Source organism: Gorilla gorilla, chromosome Y (assembly GCF_029281585.2).
Source record: "Gorilla gorilla gorilla isolate KB3781 chromosome Y, NHGRI_mGorGor1-v2.1_pri, whole genome shotgun sequence".
Lineage (NCBI taxonomy): Eukaryota > Metazoa > Chordata > Mammalia > Primates > Hominidae > Gorilla > Gorilla gorilla.
The window spans coordinates 24,168,145-24,186,313 of NC_073248.2; positions in this window are offsets into that span (position 1 = coordinate 24,168,145).

The window sequence follows — 18,169 nt, forward strand, 5'->3', positions numbered from 1 at the left end:
AATGATTCTCTCTAGGTTTTATTCGAAGATATTACCTTTTCTACCACTGACCCCAAGGGGCTTGAAATCTCCACTTGCAAATTCCTCAAAAAGAGTGTTTCAAATGTGCTCTGCCTAAAGGAAGTTTCAGTTCTGTGTGTTGAATACACGCAACCCAAAGAAGTTACTGAGAATTCTTCTGTCTAGCACTGGATGAAGGAATCCATTTTCCAAAGAAATCCTCAAAGATATCCAAATATCCACTTGCAGACTTTACAAACAGAGTGTTTCCAAACGGCTCTATGAACAGAAAGGTTAAACTCCGTGAGTGGAACGCACACATCAGAAAGTGGTATCTGAGAATGATTCTCTATTGTTTTTATACGTAGATATTTCCTTTTCTACCATTGGCCCCAAGGGGCTTGAAATCTCCTCTTGCAAATTCCACAAAAGATTGTTTGAAATCTGCTCTGTCTAAAGGAAGGTTCAACTCTGTGAGTTGAAAACACGCAACCCAAAGAAGTTACTAAGAAATCTTGTGTCTCGCATTAGATTGATAAATCCGGTTTCCAATGAAATCCTCAAAGAGGTCCAAATATCCACTTGAAGACTTTACAAAGGGAGTGTTTCCAAACTGCTCTATGAAAACGAAGGTTAAACTCTGTGAGTGGAACGAACGCATCACAAAGTGGTTTCTGAGAATGATTGTCTCTAGTTTTTATATGAAGATATTTCCGTTTCTACCATTGGCCCAAAGCGCTTGAAATGTCCACTTGCAAATTCCACAAAAAGAGTGTTTCAAATCCGCTCTGTCTAAAGGAAGATTCAAAACTGTGAGTTGAATACATGCAAACCAAAGAAGTTACTGAGAATTCTTCTGTCTAGCATTTGATGAAGAAAACCCGTTAACAACGAAATCCTCAAGGAGGTCCAATTATCCACTTCCACACATTACAAACAGAGTGTTCCCAAACCGCTCTATGAAAGGAAAAAGTTAAACTCTGTGATTGGAACGCACACATCACAAGGTTGTTTCTGAACATGATTCTCTGTAGTTTTTATACGAAGATATCTCCTTTTCTACCTGTGGCCGAAAAGCGCTTGAAATCTCCACTTGTAAATTCGATAAAAAGAGTGTTTCAAAAATGTTCTGTCTAAAAGAAGATTCAACTCTGTGAGTTGAGTACACGCAACCCAAAGAAGTTACTGAGAATTTTTCTGTCTAGCATTAGATGAAGAAATCCTGTTACCAACGAAATCTTCAAAGAGGTCGATTTATCCACTTGCAGACATTACAAACAGAGTGTTTCCGAACTGCTCTATGAAAAGAAAGGTTAAACGCTGTGAGTGGAACGCACACATCACGAAATGGTTTCTGAGAATGAATCTCTGTAGTTTTTATACGAAGATATTCCTTTTCTACATTTGGACCCAATGTGCTTGAAATCTCCACTTGCAATTTCCACAAAAAAGAGTGTTTCAGAGCTGCTCTGTCTAAAGGAAGGTTAAATTCTGTGAATTGAATACACGCAACGCAAAGAAGTTACTGAGAATTCTCCTGTCAAGCATTAGATGAAGAAATCCCGTTTCCAATGAAATCCACAAAGAGGTCCAAATATCCACTTGCAGAAGGTACAAACACAGTGTTTCCAAACTGCTCTATGAAAGGAAATGTTAGGCTCTGTGAGTGTAACGCACACATCACAAAGTGGTTTCTAAGAATGATTCTCTATTGTTTTTATAGGAAGATATTTCCTTTTCTACCTTTGACCCCAAAACTCTTGAAATCTCCAATTTCAAATTCCACAAAAAGTGTGTTTCAAATCTGCTCTGCTTAGAGGAAGGTTAAACTCTGTGAGTTGAATACACGCAACACAAAGAAGTTACTGAGAATTCTTCTGTCTAGCATTAGATGAAGGAATCCCGTTTCCAACGAAATCCACAAGAAGGCCCAAATATCCACTGCCGACTTTACAAACAGAGTGTTTCCAAACTGCTCTGTGAAAAGATAGGTTAAACTCTGTGAGTGGAATGCACACATCACAAAGTGGTTTCGGAGAATGATTCTCTCTAGTTTTTATTCGAAGATATTACCTTTTCTAACACTGACCCCAAGGGGCTTGAAATCTCCACTTGCAAATTCCTCAAAAAGAGTGTTTCAAATGTGCTCTGCCTAAAGGAAGTTTCAGTTCTGTGTGTTGAATACACGCAACCCAAAGAAGTTACTGAGAATTCTTCTGTCTAGCATTGGATGAAGGAATCCCTTTTCCAAAGAAATCCTCAAAGATGTCCAAATATCCACTTGCAGACTTTACAAACAGAGTGTTTCCAAACGGCTCTATGAACAGAAAGGTTAAACTCCGTGAGTGGAACGCACACATCAGAAAGTGGTATCTGAGAATGATTCTCTATTGTTTTTATACGTAGATATTTCCTTTTCTACCATTGGCCCCAAGGGGCTTGAAATCTCCTCTTGCAAATTCCACAAAAGATTGTTTGAAATCTGCTCTGTCTAAAGGAAGGTTCAACTCTGTGAGTTGAAAACACGCAACCCAAAGAAGTTACTAAGAAATCTTGTGTCTCGCATTAGATTGATAAATCCGGTTTCCAATGAAATCCTCAAAGAGGTCCAAATATCCACTTGAAGACTTTACAATGGGAGTGTTTCCAAACTGCTCTATGAAAACGAAGGTTAAACACTGTGAGTGGAACGAACGCATCACAAAGTGGTTTCTGAGAATGATTGTCTCTAGTTTTTATATGAAGATATTTCCGTTTCTACCATTGGCCCAAAGCGCTTGAAATGTCCACTTGCAAATTCCACAAAAAGAGTGTTTCAAATCCGCTCTGTCTAAAGGAAGGTTCAACACTGTGAGTTGAATACATGCAAACCAAAGAAGTTACTGAGAATTCTTCTGTCTAGCATTTGATGAAGAAAACCCGTTAACAACGAAATCCTCAAGGAGGTCCAATTATCCACTTGCACACATTACAAACAGAGTGTTCCCAAACCGCTCTATGAAAGGAAAAAGTTAAACTCTGTGATTGGAACGCACACATCACAAGGTTGTTTCTGAACATGATTCTCTGTAGTTTTTATACGAAGATATCTCCTTTTCTACCTGTGGCCGAAAAGCGCTTGAAATCTCCACTTGTAAATTCGATAAAAAGAGTGTTTCAAAAATGTTCTGTCTAAAAGAAGATTCAACTCTGTGAGTTGAGTACACGCAACCCAAAGAAGTTACTGAGAATTCTTCTGTCTAGCACTAGATGAAGAAATCCCGTTTCGAACGAAATACTCAAGGAGGTCCAAATATCAACTTGCAGACTTTACAAACAGAGTGTTTCCAAACTGCTCTATGAAAAGAAAGGTTAAACGCTGTGTGTGGAACACACACATCACAAGGTGGTTTCTGAAAATGATTCTCTGTAGTTTTTGTACGAAGATATTTCCTTTTCTTCCGTTGACCCCAAAGTGCTTGAAATCTCCAATTGCAATTTCAACAAAAAGAGTGTTTCAAATCTGCTCACTCTAAAGGAAGGTTCAACTCTATGAGTGGAATACACGCAACCCAAAGAAGTTACTGAGATTTCTTCTGACTAGCATTAGATGAAGAAATCCCGTCTCCAACGAAATCCTCAAAGAGATCCAAATATCCACTTGCAGATGTTACAGAGTGTTTCCCAACTGCTCTATGAAAAGAAAGGTTAAACGCTGTGAGTGGAACGCACAGATCACAAAGTGGTTTCTGAGAATGATTCTCTCTAGTTTAAATACGAAGATATTTCCTTTTATACAATTGGTCCCAATGCGCTAGAAATCTCCACTTGCAAATTCCACAAAAGAGTGTTTCAATCTGCTCTCTCTAAAGGAAGGTTCAACTCTGTGAGGTGAATACATGCAACCCAAAGAAGTTACTGAGGATTCTTCTGTCTAGCACTAGATAAAGAAAACCCGTTTCCAACGAAATCGTCAAAGAGGTCCAAATATCCTCTTGCAGAATTTACAAACAGAGTGTTTCCAAACTGCTCCATGGAAGAAAGGTTAAACTCTATGAGTGGAACGCACACATAAAGACGTGGTTTCTCAGAATGATTCTCTAGAGTTTTTATAGGAAGATATTCCCTTTTCTTCCTTTGACATCAAAGCGCTTGGAATCTCCACTTGTAAATTCCACAAAAAGAATGTTTCAAATCTGTTCTCTCTAAAAGAAGGTTCAATTCTGTGAGTTGAATACACGCAACCCAAAGAAGTTACTGAGAATTCTTCTGTCTAGCATTTGATGAAGAAAACCCGTTAACAACGAAATCCTCAAGGAGGTCCAATTATCCACTTGCACACATTACAAACAGAGTGTTCCCAAACTGCTCTATGAAAGGAAAAAGTTAAACTCTGTGATTGGAACGCACACATCACAAGGTTGTTTCTGAACATGATTCTCTGTAGTTTTTATACGAAGATATCTCCTTTTCTACCTGTGGCCGAAAAGCGCATGAAATCTCCACTTGTAAATTCGATAAAAAGAGTGTTTCAAAAATGTTCTGTCTAAAAGAAGATTCAACTCTGTGAGTTGAGTACACGCAACCCAAAGAAGTTACTGAGAATTTTTCTGTCTAGCATTAGATGAAGAAATCCGGTTACCAACGAAATCTTCAAAGAGGTCGAATTATCCACTTGCAGACATTACAAAGAGAGTGTTTCCAAACTGCTCTATGAAAAGAAAGGTTAAACGCTGTGAGTGGAACGCACACATCACGAAATGGTTTCTGAGAATGATTCTCTGTAGTTTTTATACGAAGATATTCCTTTTCTTCATTTGTACCCAATGTGCTTGAAATCTCCACTTGCAATTTCCACAAAAAAGAGTGTTTCAGAGCTGCTCTGTCTAAAGGAAGGTTAAACTCTGTGAATTGAATACACGCAACGCAAAGAAGTTACTGAGAATTCTCCTGTCAAGCATTAGATGAAGAAATCCCGTTTCCAATGAAATCCACAAAGAGGTCCAAATATCCACTTGCAGAAGGTACAAACACAGTGTTTCCAAACTGCTCTATGAAAGGAAATGTTAGGCTCTGTGAGTGTAACACACACATCACAAAGTGGTTTCTAAGAATGATTCTCTATTGTTTTTATAGGAAGATATTTCCTTTTCTACCTTTGACCCCAAAACTCTTGAAATCTCCAATTTCAAATTCCACAAAAAGTGTGTTTCAAATCTGCTCTGCTTAGAGGAAGGTTAAACTCTGTGAGTTGAATACACGCAACACAAAGAAGTTACTGAGAATTCTTCTGTCTAGCATTAGATGAAGGAATCCCGTTTCCAACGAAATCCACAAGAAGGCCCAAATATCCACTGCCGACTTTACAAACAGAGTGTTTCCAAACTGCTCTGTGAAAAGATAGGTTAAACTCTGTGAGTGGAATGCACACATCACAAAGTGGTTTCGGAGAATGATTCTCTCTAGTTTTTATTCGAAGATATTACCTTTTCTACCACTGACCCCAAGGGGCTTGAAATCTCCACTTGCAAATTCCTCAAAAAGAGTGTTTCAAATGTGCTCTGCCTAAAGGAAGTTTCAGTTCTGTGTGTTGAATACACGCAACCCAAAGAAGTTACTGAGAATTCTTCTGTCTAGCATTGGATGAAGGAATCCCTTTTCCAAAGAAATCCTCAAAGATATCCAAATATCCACTTGCAGACTTTACAAACAGAGCGTTTCCAAACGGCTCTATGAACAGAAAGGTTAAACTCCGTGAGTGGAATGCACACATCAGAAAGTGGTATCTGAGAATGATTCTCTATTGTTTTTATACGTAGATATTTCCTTTTCTACCATTGGCCCCAAGGGGCTTGAAATCTCCTCTTGCAAATTCCACAAAAGATTGTTTGAAATCTGCTCTGTCTAAAGGAAGGTTCAACTCTGTGAGTTGAAAACACGCAACCCAAAGAAGTTACTAAGAAATCTTGTGTCTCGCATTAGATTGATAAATCCGGTTTCCAATGAAATCCTCAAAGAGGTCCAAATATCCACTTGAAGACTTTACAAAGGGAGTGTTTCCAAACTGCTCTATGAAAACGAAGGTTAAACTCTGTGAGTGGAACAAACGCATCACAAAGTGGTTTCTGAGAATGATTGTCTCTAGTTTTTATATGAAGATATTTCCGTTTCTACCATTGGCCCAAAGCGCTTGAAATGTCCACTTGCAAATTCCACAAAAAGAGTGTTTCAAATCCGCTCTGTCTAAAGGAAGGTTCAACACTGTGAGTTGAATACATGCAAACCAAAGAAGTTACTGAGAATTCTTCTGTCTAGCATTTGATGAAGAAAACCCGTTAACAACGAAATCCTCAAGGAGGTCCAATTATCCACTTGCACACATTACAAACAGAGTGTTCCCAAACCGCTCTATGAAAGGAAAATTTAAACTCTGTGATTGGAACGCACACATCACAAGGTTGTTTCTGAACATGATTCTCTGTAGTTTTTATACGAAGATATCTCCTTTTCTACCTGTGGCCGAAAAGCGCTTGAAATCTCCACTTGTAAATTCGATAAAAAGAGTGTTTCAAAAATGTTCTGTCTAAAAGAAGATTCAACTCTGTGAGTTGAGTACACGCAACCCAAAGAAGTTACTGAGAATTCTTCTGTCTAGCAATAGATGAAGAAATCCCGTTTCGAACGAAATACTCAAGGAGGTCCAAATATCAACTTGCAGACTTTACAAACAGAGTGTTTCGAAACTGCTCTATGAAAAGAAAGGTTAAACGCTGTGTGTGGAACACACACATCACAAGGTGGTTTCTGAAAATGATTCTCTGTAGTTTTTGTACGAAGATATTTCCTATTCTTCCGTTGACCACAAAGTGCTTGAAATCTCCAATTGCAATTTCAACAAAAAGAGTGTTTCAAATCTGCTCACTCTAAAGGAAGGTTCAACTCTATGAGTGGAATACACGCAACCCAAAGAAGTTACTGAGATTTCTTCTGACTAGCATTAGATGAAGAAATCCCGTCTCCAACGAAATCCTCAAAGAGATCCAAATATCCACTTGCAGATGTTACAGAGTGTTTCCCAACTGCTCTATGAAAAGAAAGGTTAAACGCTGTGAGTGGAACGCACAGATCACAAAGTGGTTTCTGAGAATGATTCTCTCTAGTTTAAATACGAAGATATTTCCTTTTATACAATTGGTCCCAATGCGCTAGAAATCTCCACTTGCAAATTCCACAAAAGAGTGTTTCAAATCTGCTCTCTCTAAAGGAAGGTTCAACTCTGTGAGGTGAATACATGCAACCCAAAGAAGTTACTGAGGATTCTTCTGTCTAGCACTAGATAAAGAAAACCCGTTTCCAACGAAATCGTCAAAGAGGTCCAAATATCCTCTTGCAGAATTTACAAACAGAGTGTTTCCAAACTGCTCCATGGAAGAAAGGTTAAACTCTATGAGTGGAACGCACACATAAAGACGTGGTTTCTCAGAATGATTCTCTAGAGTTTTTATAGGAAGATATTCCCTTTTCTTCCTTTGACATCAAAGCGCTTGGAATCTCCACTTGTAAATTCCACAAAAAGAATGTTTCAAATCTGTTCTCTCTAAAAGAAGGTTCAATTCTGTGAGTTGAATACACGCAACCCAAAGAAGTTACTGAGAATTCTTCTGTCTAGCATTTGATGAAGAAAACCCGTTAACAACGAAATCCTCAAGGAGGTCCAATTATCCACTTGCACACATTACAAACAGAGTGTTCCCAAACTGCTCTATGAAAGGAAAAAGTTAAACTCTGTGATTGGAACGCACACATCACAAGGTTGTTTCTGAACATGATTCTCTGTAGTTTTTATACGAAGATATCTCCTTTTCTACCTGTGGCCGAAAAGCGCATGAAATCTCCACTTGTAAATTCGATAAAAAGAGTGTTTCAAAAATGTTCTGTCTAAAAGAAGATTCAACTCTGTGAGTTGAGTACACGCAACCCAAAGAAGTTACTGAGAATTTTTCTGTCTAGCATTAGATGAAGAAATCCGGTTACCAACGAAATCTTCAAAGAGGTCGATTTATCCACTTGCAGACATTACAAACAGAGTGTTTCCAAACTGCTCTATGAAAAGAAAGGTTAAACGCTGTGAGTGGAACGCACACATCACGAAATGGTTTCTGAGAATGATTCTCTGTAGTTTTTATACGAAGATATTCCTTTTCTTCATTTGTACCCAATGTGCTTGAAATCTCCACTTGCAATTTCCACAAAAAAGAGTGTTTCAGAGCTGCTCTGTCTAAAGGAAGGTTAAACTCTGTGAATTGAATACACGCAACGCAAAGAAGTTACTGAGAATTCTCCTGTCAAGCATTAGATGAAGAAATCCCGTTTCCAATGAAATCCACAAAGAGGTCCAAATATCCACTTGCAGAAGGTACAAACACAGTGTTTCCAAACTGCTCTATGAAAGGAAATGTTAGGCTCTGTGAGTGTAACACACACATCACAAAGTGGTTTCTAAGAATGATTCTCTATTGTTTTTATAGGAAGATATTTCCTTTTCTACCTTTGACCCCAAAACTCTTGAAATCTCCAATTTCAAATTCCACAAAAAGTGTGTTTCAAATCTGCTCTGCTTAGAGGAAGGTTAAACTCTGTGAGTTGAATACACGCAACACAAAGAAGTTACTGAGAATTCTTCTGTCTAGCATTAGATGAAGGAATCCCGTTTCCAACGAAATCCACAAGAAGGCCCAAATATCCACTGCCGACTTTACAAACAGAGTGTTTCCAAACTGCTCTGTGAAAAGATAGGTTAAACTCTGTGAGTGGAATGCACACATCACAAAGTGGTTTCGGAGAATGATTCTCTCTAGTTTTTATTCGAAGATATTACCTTTTCTACCACTGACCCCAAGGGGCTTGAAATCTCCACTTGCAAATTCCTCAAAAAGAGTGTTTCAAATGTGCTCTGCCTAAAGGAAGTTTCAGTTCTGTGTGTTGAATACACGCAACCCAAAGAAGTTACTGAGAATTCTTCTGTCTAGCATTGGATGAAGGAATCCCTTTTCCAAAGAAATCCTCAAAGATATCCAAATATCCACTTGCAGACTTTACAAACAGAGCGTTTCCAAACGGCTCTATGAACAGAAAGGTTAAACTCCGTGAGTGGAATGCACACATCAGAAAGTGGTATCTGAGAATGATTCTCTATTGTTTTTATACGTAGATATTTCCTTTTCTACCATTGGCCCCAAGGGGCTTGAAATCTCCTCTTGCAAATTCCACAAAAGATTGTTTGAAATCTGCTCTGTCTAAAGGAAGGTTCAACTCTGTGAGTTGAAAACACGCAACCCAAAGAAGTTACTAAGAAATCTTGTGTCTCGCATTAGATTGATAAATCCGGTTTCCAATGAAATCCTCAAAGAGGTCCAAATATCCACTTGAAGACTTTACAAAGGGAGTGTTTCCAAACTGCTCTATGAAAACGAAGGTTAAACTCTGTGAGTGGAACAAACGCATCACAAAGTGGTTTCTGAGAATGATTGTCTCTAGTTTTTATATGAAGATATTTCCGTTTCTACCATTGGCCCAAAGCGCTTGAAATGTCCACTTGCAAATTCCACAAAAAGAGTGTTTCAAATCCGCTCTGTCTAAAGGAAGGTTCAACACTGTGAGTTGAATACATGCAAACCAAAGAAGTTACTGAGAATTCTTCTGTCTAGCATTTGATGAAGAAAACCCGTTAACAACGAAATCCTCAAGGAGGTCCAATTATCCACTTGCACACATTACAAACAGAGTGTTCCCAAACCGCTCTATGAAAGGAAAATTTAAACTCTGTGATTGGAACGCACACATCACAAGGTTGTTTCTGAACATGATTCTCTGTAGTTTTTATACGAAGATATCTCCTTTTCTACCTGTGGCCGAAAAGCGCTTGAAATCTCCACTTGTAAATTCGATAAAAAGAGTGTTTCAAAAATGTTCTGTCTAAAAGAAGATTCAACTCTGTGAGTTGAGTACACGCAACCCAAAGAAGTTACTGAGAATTCTTCTGTCTAGCAATAGATGAAGAAATCCCGTTTCGAACGAAATACTCAAGGAGGTCCAAATATCAACTTGCAGACTTTACAAACAGAGTGTTTCCAAACTGCTCTATGAAAAGAAAGGTTAAACGCTGTGTGTGGAACACACACATCACAAGGTGGTTTCTGAAAATGATTCTCTGTAGTTTTTGTACGAAGATATTTCCTATTCTTCCGTTGACCCCAAAGTGCTTGAAATCTCCAATTGCAATTTCAACAAAAAGAGTGTTTCAAATCTGCTCACTCTAAAGGAAGGTTCAACTCTATGAGTGGAATACACGCAACCCAAAGAAGTTACTGAGATTTCTTCTGACTAGCATTAGATGAAGAAATCCCGTCTCCAACGAAATCCTCAAAGAGATCCAAATATCCACTTGCAGATGTTACAGAGTGTTTCCCAACTGCTCTATGAAAAGAAAGGTTAAACGCTGTGAGTGGAACGCACAGATCACAAAGTGGTTTCTGAGAATGATTCTCTCTAGTTTAAATACGAAGATATTTCATTTTATACAATTGGTCCCAATGCGCTAGAAATCTCCACTTGCAAATTCCACAAAAGAGTGTTTCAAATCTGCTCTCTCTAAAGGAAGGTTCAACTCTGTGAGGTGAATACATGCAACCCAAAGAAGTTACTGAGGATTCTTCTGTCTAGCACTAGATAAAGAAAACCCGTTTCCAACGAAATCGTCAAAGAGGTCCAAATATCCTCTTGCAGAATTTACAAACAGAGTGTTTCCAAACTGCTCCATGGAAGAAAGGTTAAACTCTATGAGTGGAACGCACACATAAAGACGTGGTTTCTCAGAATGATTCTCTAGAGTTTTTATAGGAAGATATTCCCTTTTCTTCCTTTGACATCAAAGCGCTTGGAATCTCCACTTGTAAATTCCACAAAAAGAATGTTTCAAATCTGTTCTCTCTAAAAGAAGGTTCAATTCTGTGAGTTGAATACACGCAACCCAAAGAAGTTACTGAGAATTCTTCTGTCTAGCATTTGATGAAGAAAACCCGTTAACAACGAAATCCTCAAGGAGGTCCAATTATCCACTTGCACACATTACAAACAGAGTGTTCCCAAACTGCTCTATGAAAGGAAAAAGTTAAACTCTGTGATTGGAACGCACACATCACAAGGTTGTTTCTGAACATGATTCTCTGTAGTTTTTATACGAAGATATCTCCTTTTCTACCTGTGGCCGAAAAGCGCATGAAATCTCCACTTGTAAATTCGATAAAAAGAGTGTTTCAAAAATGTTCTGTCTAAAAGAAGATTCAACTCTGTGAGTTGAGTACACGCAACCCAAAGAAGTTACTGAGAATTTTTCTGTCTAGCATTAGATGAAGAAATCCGGTTACCAACGAAATCTTCAAAGAGGTCGAATTATCCACTTGCAGACATTACAAAGAGAGTGTTTCCAAACTGCTCTATGAAAAGAAAGGTTAAACGCTGTGAGTGGAACGCACACATCACGAAATGGTTTCTGAGAATGATTCTCTGTAGTTTTTATACGAAGATATTCCTTTTCTTCATTTGTACCCAATGTGCTTGAAATCTCCACTTGCAATTTCCACAAAAAAGAGTGTTTCAGAGCTGCTCTGTCTAAAGGAAGGTTAAACTCTGTGAATTGAATACACGCAACGCAAAGAAGTTACTGAGAATTCTCCTGTCAAGCATTAGATGAAGAAATCCCGTTTCCAATGAAATCCACAAAGAGGTCCAAATATCCACTTGCAGAAGGTACAAACACAGTGTTTCCAAACTGCTCTATGAAAGGAAATGTTAGGCTCTGTGAGTGTAACACACACATCACAAAGTGGTTTCTAAGAATGATTCTCTATTGTTTTTATAGGAAGATATTTCCTTTTCTACCTTTGACCCCAAAACTCTTGAAATCTCCAATTTCAAATTCCACAAAAAGTGTGTTTCAAATCTGCTCTGCTTAGAGGAAGGTTAAACTCTGTGAGTTGAATACACGCAACACAAAGAAGTTACTGAGAATTCTTCTGTCTAGCATTAGATGAAGGAATCCCGTTTCCAACGAAATCCACAAGAAGGCCCAAATATCCACTGCCGACTTTACAAACAGAGTGTTTCCAAACTGCTCTGTGAAAAGATAGGTTAAACTCTGTGAGTGGAATGCACACATCACAAAGTGGTTTCGGAGAATGATTCTCTCTAGTTTTTATTCAAAGATATTACCTTTTCTACCACTGACCCCAAGGGGCTTGAAATCTCCACTTGCAAATTCCTCAAAAAGAGTGTTTCAAATGTGCTCTGCCTAAAGGAAGTTTCAGTTCTGTGTGTTGAATACACGCAACCCAAAGAAGTTACTGAGAATTCTTCTGTCTAGCATTGGATGAAGGAATCCCTTTTCCAAAGAAATCCTCAAAGATATCCAAATATCCACTTGCAGACTTTACAAACAGAGCGTTTCCAAACGGCTCTATGAACAGAAAGGTTAAACTCCGTGAGTGGAATGCACACATCAGAAAGTGGTATCTGAGAATGATTCTCTATTGTTTTTATACGTAGATATTTCCTTTTCTACCATTGGCCCCAAGGGGCTTGAAATCTCCTCTTGCAAATTCCACAAAAGATTGTTTGAAATCTGCTCTGTCTAAAGGAAGGTTCAACTCTGTGAGTTGAAAACACGCAACCCAAAGAAGTTACTAAGAAATCTTGTGTCTCGCATTAGATTGATAAATCCGGTTTCCAATGAAATCCTCAAAGAGGTCCAAATATCCACTTGAAGACTTTACAATGGGAGTGTTTCCAAACTGCTCTATGAAAACGAAGTTTAAACACTGTGAGTGGAACGAACGCATCACAAAGTGGTTTCTGAGAATGATTGTCTCTAGTTTTTATATGAAGATATTTCCGTTTCTACCATTGGCCCAAAGCGCTTGAAATGTCCACTTGCAAATTCCACAAAAAGAGTGTTTCAAATCCGCTCTGTCTAAAGGAAGGTTCAACACTGTGAGTTGAATACATGCAAACCAAAGAAGTTACTGAGAATTCTTCTGTCTAGCATTTGATGAAGAAAACCCGTTAACAACGAAATCCTCAAGGAGGTCCAATTATCCACTTGCACACATTACAAACAGAGTGTTCCCAAACCGCTCTATGAAAGGAAAAATTAAACTCTGTGATTGGAACGCACGCATCACAAGGTTGTTTCTGAACATGATTCTCTGTAGTTTTTATACGAAGATATCTCCTTTTCTACCTGGGGCCGAAAAGCGCTTGAAATCTCCACTTGTAAATTCGATAAAAAGAGTGTTTCAAAAATGTTCTGTCTAAAAGAAGATTCAACTCTGTGAGTTGAGTACACGCAACCCAAAGAAGTTACTGAGAATTCTTCTGTCTAGCAATAGATGAAGAAATCCCGTTTCGAACGAAATACTCAAGGAGGTCCAAATATCAACTTGCAGACTTTACAAACAGAGTGTTTCCAAACTGCTCTATGAAAAGAAAGGTTAAACGCTGTGTGTGGAACACACACATCACAAGGTGGTTTCTGAAAATGATTCTCTGTAGTTTTTGTACGAATATATTTCCTTTTCTTCCGTTGACCCCAAAGTACTTGAAATCTCCAATTGCAATTTCAACAAAAAGAGTGTTTCAAATCTGCTCACTCTAAAGGAAGGTTCAACTCTATGAGTGGAATACACGCAACCCAAAGAAGTTACTGAGATTTCTTCTGACTAGCATTAGATGAAGAAATCCCGTCTCCAACGAAATCCTCAAAGAGATCCAAATATCCACTTGCAGATGTTACAGAGTGTTTCCCAACTGCTCTATGAAAAGAAAGGTTAAACGCTGTGAGTGGAACGCACAGATCACAAAGTGGTTTCTGAGAATGATTCTCTCTAGTTTAAATACGAAGATATTTCCTTTTATACAATTGGTCCCAATGCGCTAGAAATCTCCACTTGCAAATCCCACAAAAGAGTGTTTCAAATCTGCTCTCTCTAAAGGAAGGTTCAACTCTGTGAGGTGAATACATGCAACCCAAAGAAGTTACTGAGGATTCTTCTGTCTAGCACTAGATAAAGAAAACCCGTTTCCAAAGAAATCGTCAAAGAGGTCCAAATATCCTCTTGCAGAATTTACAAACAGAGTGTTTCCAAACTGCTCCATGGAAGAAAGGTTAAACTCTATGAGTGGAACGCACACATAAAGACGTGGTTTCTAAGAATGATTCTCTAGAGTTTTATAGGAAGATATTCCCTTTTCTTCCTTTGACATCAAAGCGCTTGGAATCTCCACTTGTAAATTCCACAAAAAGAATGTTTCAAATCTGTTCTCTCTAAAAGAAGGTTCAATTCTGTGAGTTGAATACACGCAACCCAAAGAAGTTACTGAGAATTCTTCTGTCTAGCATTTGATGAAGAAAACCCGTTAACAACGAAATCCTCAAGGAGGTCCAATTACCCACTTGCACACATTACAAACAGAGTGTTCCCAAACTGCTCTATGAAAGGAAAAAGTTAAACTCTGTGATTGGAACGCACACAACACAAGGTTGTTTCTGAACATGATTCTCTGTACTTTTTATACGAAGATATCTCCTTTTCTACCTGTGGCCGAAAAGCGCATGAAATCTCCACTTGTAAATTCGATAAAAAGAGTGTTTCAAAAATGTTCTGTCTAAAAGAAGATTCAACTCTGTGAGTTGAGTACACGCAACCCAAAGAAGTTACTGAGAATTTTTCTGTCTAGCATTAGATGAAGAAATCCGGTTACCAACGAAATCTTCAAAGAGGTGGATTTATCCACTTGCAGACATTACAAACAGAGTGTTTCCGAACTGCTCTATGAAAAGAAAGGTTAAACGCTGTGAGTGGAACGCACACATCACGAAATGGTTTCTGAGAATGATTCTCTGTAGTTTTTATACGAAGATATTCCTTTTCTTCATTTGTACCCAATGTGCTTGAAATCTCCACTTGCAATTTCCACAAAAAAGAGTGTTTCAGAGCTGCTCTGTCTAAAGGAAGGTTAAACTCTGTGAATTGAATACACGCAACGCAAAGAAGTTACTGAGAATTCTCCTGTCAAGCATTAGATGAAGAAATCCCGTTTCCAATGAAATCCACAAAGAGGTCCAAATATCCACTTGCAGAAGGTACAAACACAGTGTTTCCAAACTGCTCTATGAAAGGAAATGTTAGGCTCTGTGAGTGTAACACACACATCACAAAGTGGTTTCTAAGAATGATTCTCTATTGTTTTTATAGGAAGATATTTCCTTTTCTACCTTTGACCCCAAAACTCTTGAAATCTCCAATTTCAAATTCCACAAAAAGTGTGTTTCAAATCTGCTCTGCTTAGAGGAAGGTTAAACTCTGTGAGTTGAATACACGCAACACAAAGAAGTTACTGAGAATTCTTCTGTCTAGCATTAGATGAAGAAATCCCGTTTCCAACGAAATCCATAAGAAGGCCCAAATATCCACTGCCGACTTTACAAACAGAGTGTTTCCAAACTGCTCTGTGAAAAGATAGGTTAAACTCTGTGAGTGGAATGCACACATCACAAAGTGGTTTCGGAGAATGATTCTCTCTAGTTTTTATTCGAAGATATTACCATTTCTACCACTGACCCCAAGGGGCTTGAAATCTCCACTTGCAAATTCCTCAAAAAGAGTGTTTCAAAAGTGCTCTGCCTAAAGGAAGTTTCAGTTCTGTGTGTTGAATACACGCAACCCAAAGAAGTTACTGAGAATTCTTCTGTCTAGCATTGGATGAAGGAATCCCTTTTCCAAAGAAATCCTCAAAGATGTCCAAATATCCGCTTGCAGACTTTACAAACAGAGTGTTTCCAAACGGCTCTATGAACAGAAAGGTTAAACTCCATGAGTGGAACGCACACATCAGAAAGTGGTATCTGAGAATGATTCTCTATTGTTTTTATACGTAGATATTTCCTTTTCTACCATTGGCCCCAAGGGGCTTGAAATCTCCTCTTGCAAATTCCACAAAAGATTGTTTGAAATCTGCTCTGTCTAAAGGAAGGTTCAACTCTGTGAGTTGAAAACACGCAACCCAAAGAAGTTACTAAGAAATCTTGTGTCTCGCATTAGATTGATAAATCCGGTTTCCAATGAAATCCTCAAAGAGGTCCAAATATCCACTTGAAGACTTTACAATGGGAGTGTTTCCAAACTGCTCTATGAAAACGAAGGTTAAACACTGTGAGTGGAACGAACGCATCACAAAGTGGTTTCTGAGAATGATTGTCTCTAGTTTTTATATGAAGATATTTCCGTTTCTACCATTGGCCCAAAGCGCTTGAAATGTCCACTTGCAAATTCCACAAAAAGAGTGTTTCAAATCCGCTCTGTCTAAAGGAAGGTTCAACACTGTGAGTTGAATACATGCAAACCAAAGAAGTTACTGAGAATTCTTCTGTCTAGCATTTGACGAAGAAAACCCGTTAACAACGAAATCCTCAAGGAGGTCCAATTATCCACTTGCACACATTACAAACAGAGTGTTCCCAAACCGCTCTATGAAAGGAAAAATCAAATTCTGTGATTGGAACGCACGCATCACAAGGTTGTTTCTGAACATGATTCTCTGTAGTTTTTATACGAAGATATCTCCTTTTCTACCTGTGGCCGAAAAGCGCTTGAAATCTCCACTTGTAAATTCGATAAAAAGAGTGTTTCAAAAATGTTCTGTCTAAAAGAAGATTCAACTCTGTGAGTTGAGTACACGCAACCCAAAGAAGTTACTGAGAATTCTTCTGTCTAGCACTAGATGAAGAAATCCCGTTTCGAACGAAATACTCAAGGAGGTCCAAATATCAACTTGCAGACTTTACAAACAGAGTGTTTCCAAACTGCTCTATGAAAAGAAAGGTTAAACGCTGTGAGTGGAACGCACACATCACGAAATGGTTTCTGAGAATGATTCTCTGTAGTTTTTATACGAAGATATTCCTTTTCTTCATTTGTACCCAATGTGCTTGAAATCTCCACTTGCAATTTCCACAAAAAAGAGTGTTTCAGAGCTGCTCTGTCTAAAGGAAGGTTAAACTCTGTGAATTGAATACACGCAACGCAAAGAAGTTACTGAGAATTCTCCTGTCAAGCATTAGATGAAGAAATCCCGTTTCCAATGAAATCCACAAAGAGGTCCAAATATCCACTTGCAGAAGGTACAAACACAGTGTTTCCAAACTGCTCTATGAAAGGAAATGTTAGGCTCTGTGAGTGTAACACACACATCACAAAGTGGTTTCTAAGAATGATTCTCTATTGTTTTTATAGGAAGATATTTCCTTTTCTACCTTTGACCCCAAAACTCTTGAAATCTCCAATTTCAAATTCCACAAAAAGTGTGTTTCAAATCTGCTCTGCTTAGAGGAAGGTTAAACTCTGTGAGTTGAATACACGCAACACAAAGAAGTTACTGAGAATTCTTCTGTCTAGCATTAGATGAAGGAATCCCGTTTAAAATGAAATCCACAAGATGGCCCAAATATCCACTGCCGACTTTACAAACAGAGTGTTTCCAAACTGCTCTGTGAAAAGATAGGTTAAACTCTGTGAGTGGAATGCACACATCACAAAGTGGTTTCGGAGAATGATTGTCTCTAGTTTTTATTCGAAGATATTACCTTTTCTAACACTGACCCCAAGGGGCTTGAAATCTCCACTTGCAAATTCCTCAAAAAGAGTGTTTCAAATGTGCTCTGCCTAAAGGAAGTTTCAGTTCTGTGTGTTGAATACACGCAACCCAAAGAATTTACTGAGAATTCTTCTGTCTAGCATTGGATGAAGGAATCCCTTTCCCAAAGAAATCCTCAAAGATATCCAAATATCCACTTGCAGACTTTACAAACAGAGCGTTTCCAAACGGCTCTATGAACAGAAAGGTTAAACTCCGTGAGTGGAATGCACACATCAGAAAGTGGTATCTGAGAATGATTCTCTATTGTTTTTATACGTAGATATTTCCTTTTCTACCATTGGCCCCAAAGGGCTTGAAATCTCCTCTTGCAAATTCCACAAAAGATTGTTTGAAATCTGCTCTGTCTAAAGGAAGGTTCAACTCTGTGTGTTGAAAACACACAACCCAAAGAAGTTACTAAGAAATCTTGTGTCTCGCC